The sequence below is a fragment of the Numida meleagris genome, chromosome 2, assembly GCF_002078875.1.
Source record: "Numida meleagris isolate 19003 breed g44 Domestic line chromosome 2, NumMel1.0, whole genome shotgun sequence".
NCBI lineage: Eukaryota > Metazoa > Chordata > Aves > Galliformes > Numididae > Numida > Numida meleagris.
The window spans coordinates 38,024,412-38,040,168 of NC_034410.1; the positions used below are offsets into that span (position 1 = coordinate 38,024,412).

Genomic DNA, 15,757 nt, shown 5'->3' on the forward strand with positions numbered 1-15,757 from the left:
CCTTTTACTTATGAAAGGGACAGAAGAGCTCTTTATTTCAAAAGGTTTTAATGGCAACAAGGTTGATCAATTTGTTGTGAAGGCTGAGCCCTTCTCAGGATAATGTCCCTGCTTGGATATATGCATTCTATCCCGTCTCTTATGCCATGATGGCTAAAAATCTTCGCAGAGGAATTTGTTACATTGGACTAAAAACAGAGGCAGAAAAGGGACCAAACCAATCTTTAGATAATTAATTGAATTAAGTGGGCTATGTTTTCAAAGGCTATTCATTCTTCTTGTAAATGCTGCCTTGTTCTGCATGTTTGATACTTGAATCTCCCATCTTTCCTTTCCTGCACTACAAATGCTTACACGTGCATACACAGATGCTTTTAGTAAAATGGGCATATGACTTGCATGCTGAAATTTGTATGAGTACACAGATAGTGGTATGTCAAGCAATATGCAATTAAAGATTGTATTTATGAGTCTGTGGATTAGCTTTGATGAAATGCCCTTATGCATATGCAAAATCGAGTTCTTTAAATAGATTTTGTCATGCCCAACTCAAATAAGAATGAAAAGATGAAAAAAAAGACTTTCATAGCAAACATTTTGAAAGGTTTTCATAGGTTCAAGTAAGTTGAGCAGACCTCATTATTTCATACTGACTGTAGGGCCACAATTGGTGGCCCTTTAATCTGCAAATTGGATTTGTAGACTTCATTGTGACTTGTTAGTTTTCCCTGAGTAGCTGTTTTAAGTAGAAAGTCAGCCCTTCAATATGGGGAAAATTAGAGTGGCCTGTTTAAAATTCAGTACTATAGTCAGATGGAAGGAATGAGTTACTTTCAACAAGGTCGAGAGACTCATACATGTACTGCTCTCTCTACAAAGAAGATTTATTGCTGTTAAAAGTGGTGGCATCTACACTTTCTGTCAGTTAGATGCCTCCCTAATATAATAGATGTGATTGGAACTTTCTTGTTATTTCTTTCTGTGTGAGTTTGCTATCATTCATTTTCTCATGATGATTGGATTGGCAGTCATATCACCTTGGGAGCATGGAACCTCTGCTCAGTTGATTATTGTCAGAGTACTCTCATACAGGTTAAGCCAGCATCAGAAGACATGAAATAGAAGAATAGATAATTTCACTCTTTTGAGGTTCAACAAGAGCAAGTGTAGAGTCTTGCACCTCTGAAGGAATAACCTCATACATCAGTACAGGTTAGGGGATGATCTGCTGGAGAGCTCTGCAGAGATGGGTCCTTCCAAGTGTCTTGGTGGATAACACTCTGGCCATGAGCCAGCAGTGTGCGCTTGTGACCAAGGAGGCCAATGGCATCCTGGGGTGCATTAAAAAGAACGCAGCCAGCAGGTTGAGGGAGGCGATTCTCCCACTCTACTCTGCCCTTGTGAGGTCACACCTGTAGTACTGTGTCCAGTTCTGGGCTCCTCTGTTCAAAAAAGACAGGGAACTTCTGGAGAGATTCCAGTGGAAGATGACAAAGGTGATTAAGGGCCTGGAGTATCTCCTGTATGAGGAAAGGCTGAGAGACATGGGACTCTTAGTGTGGAGAAGACAAATCCGAGAGGGGACCTCATCACTGTTTATAAATATCTGAAGTATGAGAGTTGTGTCAGTGGGGGTGGAATCTTTTTGGTGGTGAGCAACAGCAGAGCAAGGGGCAACAGGCAGAATCTGGAACACAGAAAGTTCTTGTGTTAGTATGAAAAGAACTTCTTCATTTTTTCACACAGAGGGTGGTGACGCACTGGAACAGGTTGCCCAGGGAGGTTGTGGATGCCCTGTCCCTGGAGGCATTCAAGGCCAGACTGGACGTGGCTCTGGGCAGCCTGGTCTAGTGGTTGGTGACCCTGCACTTGGCAGGGGGGTTGAGACTCGATGATCTTTGAGGTCCTTTTCAACCCAAGCCATTCTATGATTCTATGATTGACAGTGACTGAGCACGGGAACAGGCTGCCCAGAGAGGTTGTGGAGTCTCCTTGAGACATTCATGACCTGTCTGGACACCTAACTGTGTGACCTGCTGTAGGGAACCTGCTTTAGCAGGGGGTTGAACTGAATGATCTCTAGAAGTCCCTTTCAACCCCTGAAATTCTGTGGTTCTGTGATTCTTTGTTTTCCAGTTTGTGTAAAATTAATAAGTTTTTTGAAACTGGTTCTGTACATACTAGCATATGTTGACTCAAGTGCTCTTCCAGAGCAATTGAATAAATATTGTCCTGTAAAGCAAGGCAGTGGATTGTCCTAAATAAATCTTCAGGTGGCAAAGTCAGATGTGGAAGAAACTGCCTATAGAAAATTTCTGTAGCGGATTACTTGAGGACACCACTGTTCATGGATAAAATAAGATGAGAAAAAAAACTCTGTCTAGAGTAGTATTAATAAGCAGATTTCAGTGTTTCTCCAATACTTCTACATTTGAATTATTAATTTTTTTGTTTATTTTTGTGTTGGTTTTTTTTTTGTGTGTGTGACTATTATAAACATATATATAATGGGTTCTTTACGGCTTAGAAGCATCCAGGAGCTTTGTGAAAACAAATCACGTTGATGGCTTAATTCATCTTATGACATGGGAAATTTTGTACCATGTGAACAGGGAATCATTTGACCACAAGGAAGATGTAACATTAGTATATATGTCCAGTCCTAGCCTTCAGATTCTTCCTAAGAAATGACTGGAATCATCTTTAAAGTATTAAATGGTGATAATGTTGGAGAATCAGTGCTGTTGAATCACTGGTGTCATCAATATGCGTGTTAAATACATTTTCAATGATGACTCCTGTAAACTTTTATCCCCCTGTCAAACATAATCTCTTTCACATATTTTGAAAATATATTTCTGCCTGAAAGGTTATACATTAACTGGATACTCAAGATTTTTTTTCTGTGCCTATGGATGTTATTGATGCACTCAAAAGATTATGACAATGAATTAGTTCTCTTTGTATTTGGGCTTATTGGAAAGTAAATTGTCTTTGTCAGATGCAGGAATTACAAGTGCACATTTAAAGCTACTTCTGCCATTATTTCCTACTGGGAAGTACAAGATTTATAGTGAGTAAGTAGGAAGATATAAATTAGCCCAAAGCACTATCTCTTCTAGAAAGGAAAGAGATTTCAGCAAAACACTGTTTACTCTTTCACTCAAATTGTGCGGTAAGAATTCACCCCTAACTAGAGAGCTTGAACAGACCCCAGGAAGATGTTGAGGGTGACCCCAAATAGCCTGGGTGTATCAGGGTAGCAGCATTGTACAGAGAACAAACAGGCTGCTACTACTGGTGCATTTCTGATCCCATCTGTCCTACCCCCACCTCAGTCATTGTACTGTTCTGCCTCACTAGCTGTGTGGGTGGGATACAAGCTCCCTGTGAACCTTTCTGGGATCACTGGGTTTCTCAGTTCCGTCCCTGCAAAGCAGTTTGAAGTACTGGGAATGGCTTCCTAGGAAGCTCTTCCCTTGCTGGTGTTTTGCTCCCACCCTGTGCTGTATGAAGGGAAACCTCAGGCTATAACTTCTTAAGACACCTTGATCACACTCTTGTTCTCAGACCAGCTAGCATAGAATAGCACTCTTTGTCTTCCAATTAGGATATCTACAGTCTCCCCACTGGAAACTGTCTCCCCACTTTGGTGGTGTTTCCTACTCCATGCCCAGTAATTGCTTGAAAGAACATGTCTTGGCAATGGCCAAAATCTTGCTCCAAATTGTTCTCCAGGTATAGACTGTTGGAGTAAGGGGTACAGAATAATTCATTGGCACTGTTCAGTTTACCAAGAAGCACGTAAGTTTGGAGATACCCCTGCAACATTTCCAGATCCTGGCAAAGTTTACACTGTCAAATAGAGCAGCAGTGAGGCATGTGCTTTTTGACTAAGAATTATGCAGATTAGTGGCTTTTCACTGTTCTCCATTTCTGTATTCATAGACTGCCTAAATGACTGTTTGAAGTGGAATCTGACTGGCTTATCATTCAAATATGACTCATAACTCAAGTAACGCAGATTTGTGGACATAAATCATAAAGACTTAGAAAACAAAACAAAAACAAAAATACCTGTCAGCTGGTGGGGAAGTAGAGAGGGCAGAATATGCAAATTTAAACACAAATTCAGGAATTCTAAAGCTATAACAGTCGGTAATGTTTTTGTATCATTATTGCAGACTGTTTCTCTAGGATGGAGTGTTGTCCTTGATCAAAACTTCACAACAAATTACAGTGGAGTTTGAGTGTTTTGATCAGAAATGCTTACAGCAATGAAAACTGACATTGAACATATTGTTCTTTCCTTTTCTTTCAATCTCTGTTTAGAGATGAAAAGTTTCCAAACACTGGTGATCTATAATACCTATAGTTAAAACGATTTCATACTCTGAAATTCTGAAATCTTGTAGAAAAGAAAACTGTCTTCCCCTCACACTCTCTCCCCCCCTCCACTGGGATTATTATTAAATGTGCACATTTGAACTCCTACATTAAGAGACACAAAGCTCTAACCTTGAGCTGGAAGAGATAAGTATAGCCAGCAACAAATACAAGTGAGTCCAGCTGATCCTCTACTGACATCGCTACTCAGTAGGACAGAATGTGAAAGGTGCTGCTTGACTCTGAGTGGATACATCTTGTCTAACGTTCATTACCCAGTAGCTGTCATGCCTAAGCTAACCTTTGAGGTTCTGTGTATAGTCAAACATATATCAAACACTTTCAGAGGATAACTGTTTTTACATGTCTTAGACTCCTACTTAGCATGAGATTAATTGCCCTTTAGAAGCTTCTAATGCATGCTGTTGGAGCAAAGTCTGGACAATTTGTGTAGGTTAGACGCTTAACTTTTATTTGGCTAAATTTGAGATGATTCCATTTCTAGTGTTTTCCTGCAAGTTTTCCCTTTTCTAGCCTTCCTGAAAGGACGGATAGTCTCCTGAGAGATAATCTGTATTATAGATATCCCATATCAATCATGATTGTTGTGGGTGGGTGGGTGAAATAACGTATTATAGTGAAGTTCCTTGTTCCTGAGGCTAAGTATCACTGTCAGACTTTGTTCATAAGACTTGACACTTTTCAATTCATCTACTGCTCCATATGGGAATTCTCACAAATGTGATTAGAGTTCCATTTTTTTTATGCCTATTATAATCCTATCTTATATCATTAGCATCACTGTATTTCCAATATTGGGACTGTAATGCTATTCAGTAAATATTCCCTGGTGTTCAAGTACAGTAGGAGATTTGCTTAGAAATAAAGGATGAGGGGGATATAAATAACCCAGATCAGAGAACAGTATAAAACCTTGTCTTCAAAGATAGTTCAAAGAATATGAAAGTGCTCAGGGAATAGGAGGATGATTAAACCATTAGTGCCACTGAGAAAATGAGCCATTTCCTATGCTGACGCTATGAATCGACCTTAGCCTCCAGTGGGTCTTAAATGTATAATGACAATCCAAACTTTCAACATCATTAAAATACCATGGGAGTAGAAGAGTTAACTGTTATTATGTATATAAAATCTAAGCAATGTATTATCAAGGCTAAGAAAACCAAATGGAAGAAGTTGAGCAATGCAAAATTGAAATTCCAACACTGAAAACAATCTAGACACTAATCCTGTTGACTATCCTTACTATCTCTCTTTGATTTTCCACTCTTCCTGAGAATTATTTAATGTATTTCTATGAAACCAATTGTCTGTCGTAAATCATGCAAGCTGATCAAAAGGAGAAATGTAATATCAGTGTTTGCCATGTTACCTCTTCAATTTCCAGACTTCACTCCACACAATGTGGAATTCAACTTCATAGAAGTTTACATTTTTATAAATTCAAGCAGAGTAAGCTGGTAATTGATAAAGACAGAAAGAAAGATAAGTGCAACATTTCATTCGTTTTGGTCTAGGAAAAAGGGCTAAGACTTTGGAAATTCTATAAAAACTCCCACTCTGTAAGTCACAGGCAAGCCTCTGCATGAAGAGATTTTTTTCCCTCATGTTCATTCATTGTGACCAGTCTCTTTCTGGAGAAGGATTTTCCTTTTACTGAAACAGAAATTGCTGACCAGGGTCAGAAGCAGAACACTTCACTGGCTCACAACAATTCCTGTGGTTCAGGACGCATTATAACCTCCAGTATACCACACAAGCTAGACATATTGGCAGGGTAAATTGTATCTCACACAGAGATCATCCATAAAGCCTGTGTTATGCAATACTTTCTTTTTTAATAGAAGATCAGAGATTTCCCCTCCTCCCCCCAGCCTCAACAAGAAGGTATTACATATGCTGTACAGGACAGACATTGCAAGTAAGCTCTACCAGTGTGTAGTCATGTGGTAGAGCTGTTGTCACGTGATTTTGTATGCATCAGGCATGGAAATACAGGTAAGACTAGCCAAACTTTTGTGGCAAAACAGCGTTACTGCTGTCTTTGTAGAGGATAACTCCTGTATGGACTATTGTAATATCTATTATATTTAGCATTTATATGTATGTGTATTAGGAGACATGAAATAAAAGAGAACAGGAGGAAGACTTTAGGTAAGTGGAGAAAGAGCATTTTTTTCTGGTATTTTTGATTGTTTTCCTATTACAGGCAGTTATTTTCACTTGTGAATATCCATTAGAAACCAGCTCTCAAGAGCTTTTGTGTATGTGTGTGTGTGTGTTCCACTAAATGGAGAAAGGCATCCTTTGAACTTTGCAAAATACACCAGGTCTGACCCCTTTATTTCCCAGTACAATAGTGGTTACAGACAAGTTGCCCCTTTGTAGCCCAGTCAACACTGCAAAAGAAAAGGCCAAAAAGAAGACACGGATAAGCTCCCTCTGCAGCACTCCTGAGCCCTGAAAGTCAATGAAAGAGCACAAAGAGAGAAGGAGAGAGACTTACACTATTTGCTCTGGCGATCCCTGGTGCACTGTACATTTATAAGTACTACCTGGTAGCCTGGAGTTTTGACGTGCCAGACAGGAAAATAGCCATGCTCAGCTTGCAAACCTCCAGATAGATAGGAAAATAATTCCTCTTCAGAGCCAGACAGGGGTGACAGGATATCTGTTACTGAAAACTAAAGTTGAGATAGTTTCAAATGGTAAATTTCCTTTTACCTGACTAAATTCTAATTGCTGTCATGTGTCATCCAGTGAGTGTTGGACAGAAACAGTTACACAATTGGCCCATCAACAAGATGAAAATATTTTCCCTTTGTTTATTATTATGTAAAGCAAATATTATTAGAGTTAATGGACTCAAACTCATTTAAAGACTGTTCCATGCGTGGTAGAAATTACTGCTCTCCTGACACAGTAATATTTTTTTTTCTGAAATTACAAGTGAGATAATTGTTACCCTGCTGGTGGGAAGGCTGTCTGAGCATTCTGAATTTTGCTTTTCTATGCTGAGGTCTAAAGACTTTTAAACACTAACCTTAATGATTTTTTGTTTCTGTCACAGAAACAGAATTTGCTCTATTGGTAGTGAGGAGTTGGCTTTAAGGCCACCTCTTGCTGCAACGTTTTTCTTCTGAGGCTCAGCTTCCACTTCCGTATGGTTTCTAGACCTAAGAGTTACTAATGAAAGAAAGCAATGTGCAGAACAATGCTGTCAGCTATGCAAAACCCCCAATGCTTCCACAGACGTTTAATTGAACAGGTGAGCTACTCACTTAAATTAAGGACTGAGTTAAATAAGAGTGTAATTGTTTCAAGCAATGAAACCGAAGCCAAAAGCACTGGGGAAGGGTTGAATTGCTCCATTCATCATCACAGGAGAGGTTGCTTCTAAAATTTAATAATGTTAATTTCTGTGCTGAATAATTCCAGTACTGATGGCTTAAGAGATGATGTAGTATGTGTAATTCCACAGATCAGAACTGCTTCCTATACTCATAAAAGTTGCAGTTCTCAGTTTCATACCAAAATTATTTCTCTCTTTCTCTGAAAAATTCTGTAATATGATGTAAAATTTTGGATTGCTCCAGAAACATTAAAATATAGGAGAAATATAAAATAATTGAAATAAATATTGAATTAAGTAACACAAGGGATAGTGTAGTGACTGTATTTTTATTAAATTCAATAACAGTCTTCACCTAAAAATTTATCTGAAGGGGCCTTTGAATTTTCACCACCAGAAAACCCAAAGTTGCCACTGAGAAACCCAGAGCCTTGGTTGTGATAGACGCAGAAAGTAGTTTAGATTTTCCTTGTTGACATTTGCTGTAATTATGTTTCTGGATGAAACAAGTATCAAAACATAAGATCTTTCAGCTTGGTAGGAGAACTGTAGGGCTACATTTGACACCAACCTTCTTCTGAACCTCCCTGGGGATATAGATGTGATGAACAAAATCCTGAAAAATTCACGTGGATATTACACTTGATGTAGGAAAACTGGGAAACCCTTGTGTCTTGCAATCATAGAAAGTAGGTTTCATTTTTATTTTTATTTTTCTAAATTTTAGTTCAGCATTAGTTTTCCACTTCTATTTTAGCCAGGCTTAAGGTCTGCAGAGAGTGTTAAAAGGACAGCATTGTGTCCTACATCCTGCTAAAACATTTGGCAATGCAGCTCCTCAACATTTGCTCTTGTCTATGTGCCTGCTCTCCAGGTTCTTGGGTCCAGCTTAGCACAGGATGCTGCTGCACGGGGAGAAGTGCTTGCCCCACCTCACTTCAGGATGCTTATCTGGATGATGGTGAGGGGAAGGCCGCTGACTGGGATGAACCACTCTCCTGTCCATTGATTTGGAGGTATCTGAAGTAGGCATTTTAAATTAAACCTTCTGAGGGAATCCTTCTCCATACTTCCATTCCCTGTAGAATAGCTTTTGACATTTATCCTGGTATTTCCAAAGATAAAGGGGAGCAGTTGTTGTGAGATTGCAGTGGATTTTATTTTACCTTTTCTGTCCTTGGGAACTGTATTTTAAAAGGAAAACATGCTTTGTCTGCCTTCAGTGTTTTGCAGCCTCTGGAATGGTGCATGGTGGAAGAGGATTGAGGCCATGTAGCCCATTCTTCTGCACTGAGATGAAAACAGCCACACTAATCTTTTTTGATGATTCCCAGTGAAGGAGATCCTACAAGCACCTTGGCAAGTGATTCCAGTGTATTCTTACCACTGTTATTTGCTTGTTTTTCCTCATATCCAAATATTTTTCGCGGAAATTTAAATGCCCTACTTTTGCCCTGCCTTGCCCTACCCTGCCCTGCCCATCATGGGGAACAAATTATGTCCATCCTCTGAAGGCTGAACATCTTCTCTCTGAATTCTTTGTAATATAGTCCATGAGCTTCTTGGTGTGCATTGCCCACAATTGAAAATACATCAGTTGTGACCTTATTGGTGTAGAGGGCAGCTCAGAATGTATTTTGGTTTATACACTGCAGTGTGGTATCTGCATTTGCACAACAGCATAGTCTCTTTTGCTTTGATTCTGCCTGACTTCCTAGCACTGCTCCTGGGGGGGCAGCCCCGTACTGCCCTCTCTGTGCTTATATACCTTCTTTCATGACAGTTATGACAGAAGCAAACATTAGTTTGAACCAGGACTTGCCTGTTGGTTTGTGTAGGTGGTTTGTTGCAGATGACAGGGGAGGCAGAATTTACAATCTGGATGAAAAGCAGTTTTCAAATGGAGTCTGAGGCCCAGCTGCCTGTTAGCACGTGGTCTACCCATTACAAGTCTGGACTGAGGAGAAGCAGTTGCTTCCTCCCTATCTTCGTATCTGCTCCTGCTTCTTGCTTCAGTCCATGGTTCTTACTGAGACTTCATCCTATGTGCTGTCACCAGAGAAGCTCCATGAAGCAGGCAAACTCAGCTTTCCCAAAGTGCTGCTGCCAGGAAAAGGAGACCTGTCCCAGTAGTGTGAAACTGCACTGGGAACTGCTGAAGTAGCGGCCTGTTGTTGGAAGGAGCTCTTTGGCACAAATCCTTCTTTCTTCCCCAGGATTCCTGTCACACTTTCAGTGCTGGTTCTGGTTCCATTCCAGGGAGGAACTTCAGAACAGGCTGAACCGGTGCTACAGAATGGTTTGGAAGAAATTCTCTTGAGGAAAGGAGGCTAGTGTTTCCATCTTCCAGGGAATGGGAGGAGACAACATAGGGATGTTCATCCAGAAGTCCTGGGGCACAAGAGAGGAATATTTATTTTTCCCAACAGATGTTGTGAGAGTGAGTATTTTCCTGTGTATACTGAGAACTCAATATTGCCCTCAGGAGCTACTAAATCCATGTGTGCTCCCAGAACAGAAATGAGAGAGAAAAGACAGAGAACTGCCTTTTCTTTGTAGTTAGATTTTAGCCATTTGGAGCAATTCTTTTTTCCTGCTATGGGTTTTAGTTCTTTGGGAGGATTCATATGTTAGCTGAAGGAGCTTTGCTAAAGCTGCTGAGGATATGAGGAAATCTGGGCAAACTTACTGTAGGACTACACGCTGACAATTAGGAAATGTCCATATAGCTATCAACAGGGTTTTTCAGGCCTATCTCATTCATTGCTGTTCTGCAAATGAGCAAGTGGAAACAGATGTGATAAAGAGATATTTGTGTATTGTATGTTGGCATATGGAGAACTAAACCTAGGAAGTTCTGCCAAAATTATTCTGAAGAAGTGTTTTATTCACCTTGTTGAGAGTGCTTATTTTTCCATCTTGCTTCATGTGAATTCTAAGATGATAATTTTAAGATATCAATCTTAAAATTTCTCTTTTTGGAATGAGGGAGCATAGAAATAAGTGGGGAAAAAAAAAGAAAAGAAAAAATAACTTAATAATGATTAAAAGATATATGAGGGTGACTGATTTTCTTTTTTTTTTCAAATTTTCCTGTATCTTTTTTGTACTCGTACCAAACTTGGCCTCAGATAAATGAAAGCAAATCTCAGACTTATGAGATGTTATGCAAAATGTGATGAAAAGATTATCCTAACCTTGTGACTTGCTGAAGGTCAGGTTTTCTCTTCATATAAGTTTTCCTTCTTAGCCAAATTCAGGACAATTGTGGATAGGATTCTCAGTTGGTGGAATTAAGCATATAAACTTATCACATACAAATCAATGGAGACTTAGATAACTTCTTAGGAGATGCAGCAATAGTATCTACCTCTTTCAGGGTTTCTTCCCCTCAATTCTTTGGAAATCCGCTCAAGGATGTAACTATTTGAAGGTGAATGGATCTGGTGGTGAACTCAGTGGGATCACTGCCATTCCAGGGCTATGGGCTGACCCTACCCATCTATTGCTTTCTCTTCACTGGGACTACAGGGCATTCAGCCCCATGGCCAAATATGTGCAGTGTCCTTCCTTGCAGCACCTGCAGGCAAACTAAGACTACTGCCTCATCCAAGCACTCTCTTTCTGAGTCTCAGCTGGGAAATGTTGGCCATACAGTGGGCAATGAGTAAGTGCTCTTTATTGTCCATGGTTCAGAACTGTTTCCCTCTTTTACCCCCATATTTTGCTGGTCAGCACTAGGGGATAGAGGTTTATAGCCCTGAAGAAAGTGTAGCGAGGTAAGCACTGATCATTGCCACATAGCAGATGTTCCCCGGCTGACAACAAAATTATTCTGAGTTTGATGGGAAAGGTAAGGCTTATCTGACTGATCTTTTGACCTAACTTTACAGTACAATGTTTATCAAACACCTTACTCTTATGTAGTGTATGTCCTGCAAGAATAATTTTATTTAGGACATATTTTCCACCAAATCATGTATATTCAAGCACAAAAGGAGAGAATTAGGAGTCTGTTTTTAAAAATCTGGCAGTTTTCTGAAATCGCACAGATACTGCTTTTCATAGCAAAAGCTGGAAAATATTTGAGGTATGTATTTGGGTTTGGCACGGTGATCTTAAACATCAGTTGCTCAGAATATTTTATTTGTGGAAAATCAGTGGGGAAGAAAGAGACCCCTCTCTCTAGACATTTGAAACTGACAGGAAATAAATCAATCAGCACGTGGATTGTTGTGGCTTTCTCTTAAAAATAACACATTTTCCCTGTGCCGGAGACAATAGTTTAGTGTGTTAAATTATGTGCTGCAATCTGGAAGGCAAAACTTTCCATAAAACTGTCAGTAGATCATAAGCCTGCTCACTGTAATAGCACATTTTTCTGCTTCTACAATATTCTTCTGGTACAACACGCACTACACACTGCCCGTAAGTGTTATCTGTGAATGATGCTTTGGTTGTGCATCCCCATATTACACTGTCCTTGAGAAACTTGTAGTCATTGCACCTCTGACAGTGTGGAAGGTGGCTGTCACTAAAAGCAGTGTAATTAATTGAAGGCAGATGAGCCTTGATGTGAAGATCTTTTATTCCACTTTCCCATTTGTGAGCACAATGGTAGCATGCATCATAAGTAAAAACAGTCATTTTCAGGGCATTGCTAGAGAGATATTTCTGAGGATAAACACAGGATTAATTTTCCATGAGAAAAATGGAGGACCAAATAAAATGTGTTAAGGGATGAAATATGTCCACCATTTCCCTAGCAAAATCAGTTATTCTGCAACCTGCATGTATACACTTGAAATAGATAAATAAGACACTTGTAAGAGAGAATGTCATCAGTATATTTTTTTTTTGTAAGACTTCACTGTTATAAAAAATACTGCAGATACAGAATACGGTGAGTGCTTTTCACCTTAAACTTTAAACTGGGAGTGAGTGCTGAAGTCAGATTTTCACCTTAGCAATCCTCACTTAAATATCTTAAGTCTTATTCAAGGAAAGTCAAATATTACATCTAAAGTGAAATAAGCTCTAAACAGACTTTTGGCTTTGAAGTTTTTAGAGATCTGTAATAATAAAATGTACACTTTCAGCCTTCTGAGCCTATTGACTCAGGATGAGAGAGAATTCTTATCATTGGTTTAAAAATAACAGGCTGTTAGTTTGGTACTGCAGATCTTTTCAGCTTAAGCTACTGAATCACAAAGTGATGGAGAGGTTGAAAAGATGAGGATTTTATGGATGTTCTCATTCTCAAAAATATTACAATTAATAAAAAGTATTTAGAAGTTGGGAGAAAAAAATCTCTGAATTATATAGGCTATTTCTAGAGAAAAATCTATCAGTTACAATAAAATTGCTGTCTGAAGTGAACATTCCAAAAGCAGAAGGCTATTATTTCATATAAATGTGAAGCTTAAAATAATGTTTAGAAAGCTGCATTTTTTTTTCTGCCTGCTCATAAATTAGAGTTCAGTTCCACTCCACTGAAGGACTAGCTGTGCTTTCAGAAGAAAAGCTTGGAGACTAAAATAATAATGAAGAAAGAGTTGAAATATCTTGTTTAAAATTTAAGTAAATACCTGTAAGTATATCCAGAAGAGCAAAATTTTGCATAAATGTTCTGATTCTTTTGCAATCTATTTAATTTAAATATAACATGATGCAGTTAAGAAAAATGCAATTCAGTCTCTCAGGTAAATGTTATTACTTACCTCCTATGGAAAGAACTTTTTGATAGGATGTGATCATTAAACCACACTGGAAACAGAGACCTTAGCAACATCATAGAATCATTCAAGTTTGAAGGGACCTTTAAAGGTCATTAATACAACCTTCCTGCAATGAACAGGGATACCTACAGCTAGATCAGGTTGCTCAGAACCCCGTCCAGCCTGACCTTGATTGTCTCCAGGGATGGGGCATCCATCACCTCTGTGGGGCAACATGTTCCAGGGCTTCACTACCTTCATCATAAAACACTTTTTTTCTCTATCCAATCTAAATCTCCCCACTTTTAGCTTGAAACAATTTTCCCTTGTCCTATCACAACAGACCCTGCTAAAGAGTCTGTCCCTTTCTGACCTCCAACAGCTCCATGTCTCTCCTGTACTGAAGACTCCACATCTGGATGCAGTACTGCAGGTGAGGGCTCAGCAGCACAGAGTAGAATGGCAGGATCACCTCCCTTGTCCTGCTGGCCACACTTCTTTTGGTGCAGCCCAGAATATGGTTGGCTTTCAGGGCTGAGGACACATTACTGGCTTATGTCCAGCTTGCTACCCACCAGTACCCCCAAGTCCTTTTTGGCAGGTCTGTGCTCAATTCGTACATCCCCCAGTTTGTACTGGTAGCAGGGGTTGCCATGACCCACGTGCAAGACCTTACACTTGGCTTTGTTGAACCTCATGAGGTTCTCCTGGATGCACTGCTCGAGCCTGTCTAGGTCCCTCTGGATAGCCTCTTATCTCTTGGGCATGTCAACTGTACCCCACAGGTTGGTGTTATCTGCAAACTTGCTGAAGGTGCACCTGTCCCCAGTGTCAATGTCACTGATGAAGATATTAGAGTATCAGTCACAGCACTGATCCCTGAGGGACAACACTCTTCATTGATCTCCATCCAGACATGGAGCCACTGACTACCACTCTCTGATTTCGATCCTGCAGCCAGTTCTTTGTCCATCAAATAGTTCACTCATGATCTTTTCTGGCTCACAAATAAGGCTAACAGGTTGGTAGCTCACTGGGTAATCCTTTCTACCCTTCTTAAAAATGGGTGCAACATTGCCTTTTTTCCAGTCGCCAGGGACCTCACCTGACCACCGTAACATTTTAAAAGTCAGTGAGAGTAAAAATTACGTGTTATTAACAACTCCACCCTCACAATTTAGGTATTCTTCTGCCTGCAACTGTAGCTAGGAGCCATGATTTAGAATTTTTTGAAGGTCAAACAATCTCCTGATTCTTAGAGCTGATCCTGCCACTTCAGCCTCCTTGCTTGTTTGAAGTGTATGGAGGTAAAACTTGCTCAGTAGCTACCCACATTGTTAAGTGTTCTGTGAAGAAAAATGGAGATTGCAGTTCTTGTCTCTGGATATCTTATGAGCTTCCTAAATTTAGATTTAAACTTTTAAAATGTGCCATTTTTGAGATGTCCATGTAGGATGTCTTGAAGGAAGCAGTTTTACAGAGATACATCTCTGAAAACTCATGTTGCCTTGAAGTATTAGAAGGTGCTAGTAATACTAGTACATTTTGAAAATATAGGTTTAATATTCTGTCAGAGATTTATTTGTTGTTGGGAATACATTTAGAGTATTTGTACAGCAAAGAATTATGTTACAGATGCACTCTGGATGACACAAACAACCCTTGGTTTAGTTTTTCAAAGTCTTTTAGAAAAATGTAGTTTTTTATAAAAATGGAGTTTTATTGCCTAAGAACAGCTTTTAGTTGCACATCTGTTGACTAAAACATATCTAGTTCTACTATAAAAATGTTGCTATTTTATGTCACTCATGACTTGTTGGCAATAACAAAAAATTTCTTGATCTTTCTAAAGGAACTGTCTTGTCTTGTTTCTTTCTAAGTTCTGTGTAAGGCCCTAACTTCATATCTGCCATGCCCTTCTGTGCTGTAGTTTCTTCCGATTTCAATAACATTAGGTGTACGGTTAATATGTTTAATAGGATCTTCCTTCAAAAGATAACGAGTCTTACAATTTTGTGTCTTTGAAGTATCATGTCCAATTGCTTTTGTGCCTTATTTATTTTTAACATACAATTTTCAAAATGCTAGCAAAATTATAACTGAAAAATAAAATGGTGCTTCTTCAGAGCTCTCCTTGGTTGGTTGATTAGGAATGTAATAATTGTATAAATTTCAGTGATTCCTTGAGAAAGCAGCTGTACTTTGGCTCGTGCACTAATGGCACAGTGGTGCACAGCTTGTTTCAGTGATTGTCTATAGCAGTATTTACATTGTGCCAGTG

General features: G+C 39.3%; 1 long non-coding RNA gene across 1 annotated transcript in view; it reads left to right on the top strand.

The window, feature by feature from the left end:
• LOC110395065 overlaps nt 1-13,650 on the top strand; it is a 60,297-nt gene extending 46,647 nt beyond the window's left edge. The window contains exons 4-6 of the long non-coding RNA XR_002436135.1: nt 7,478-7,675; nt 8,634-8,775; nt 8,983-13,650. This is a non-coding gene — a long non-coding RNA (uncharacterized LOC110395065). The remainder of the gene's footprint in view (nt 1-7,477; nt 7,676-8,633; nt 8,776-8,982) is intronic.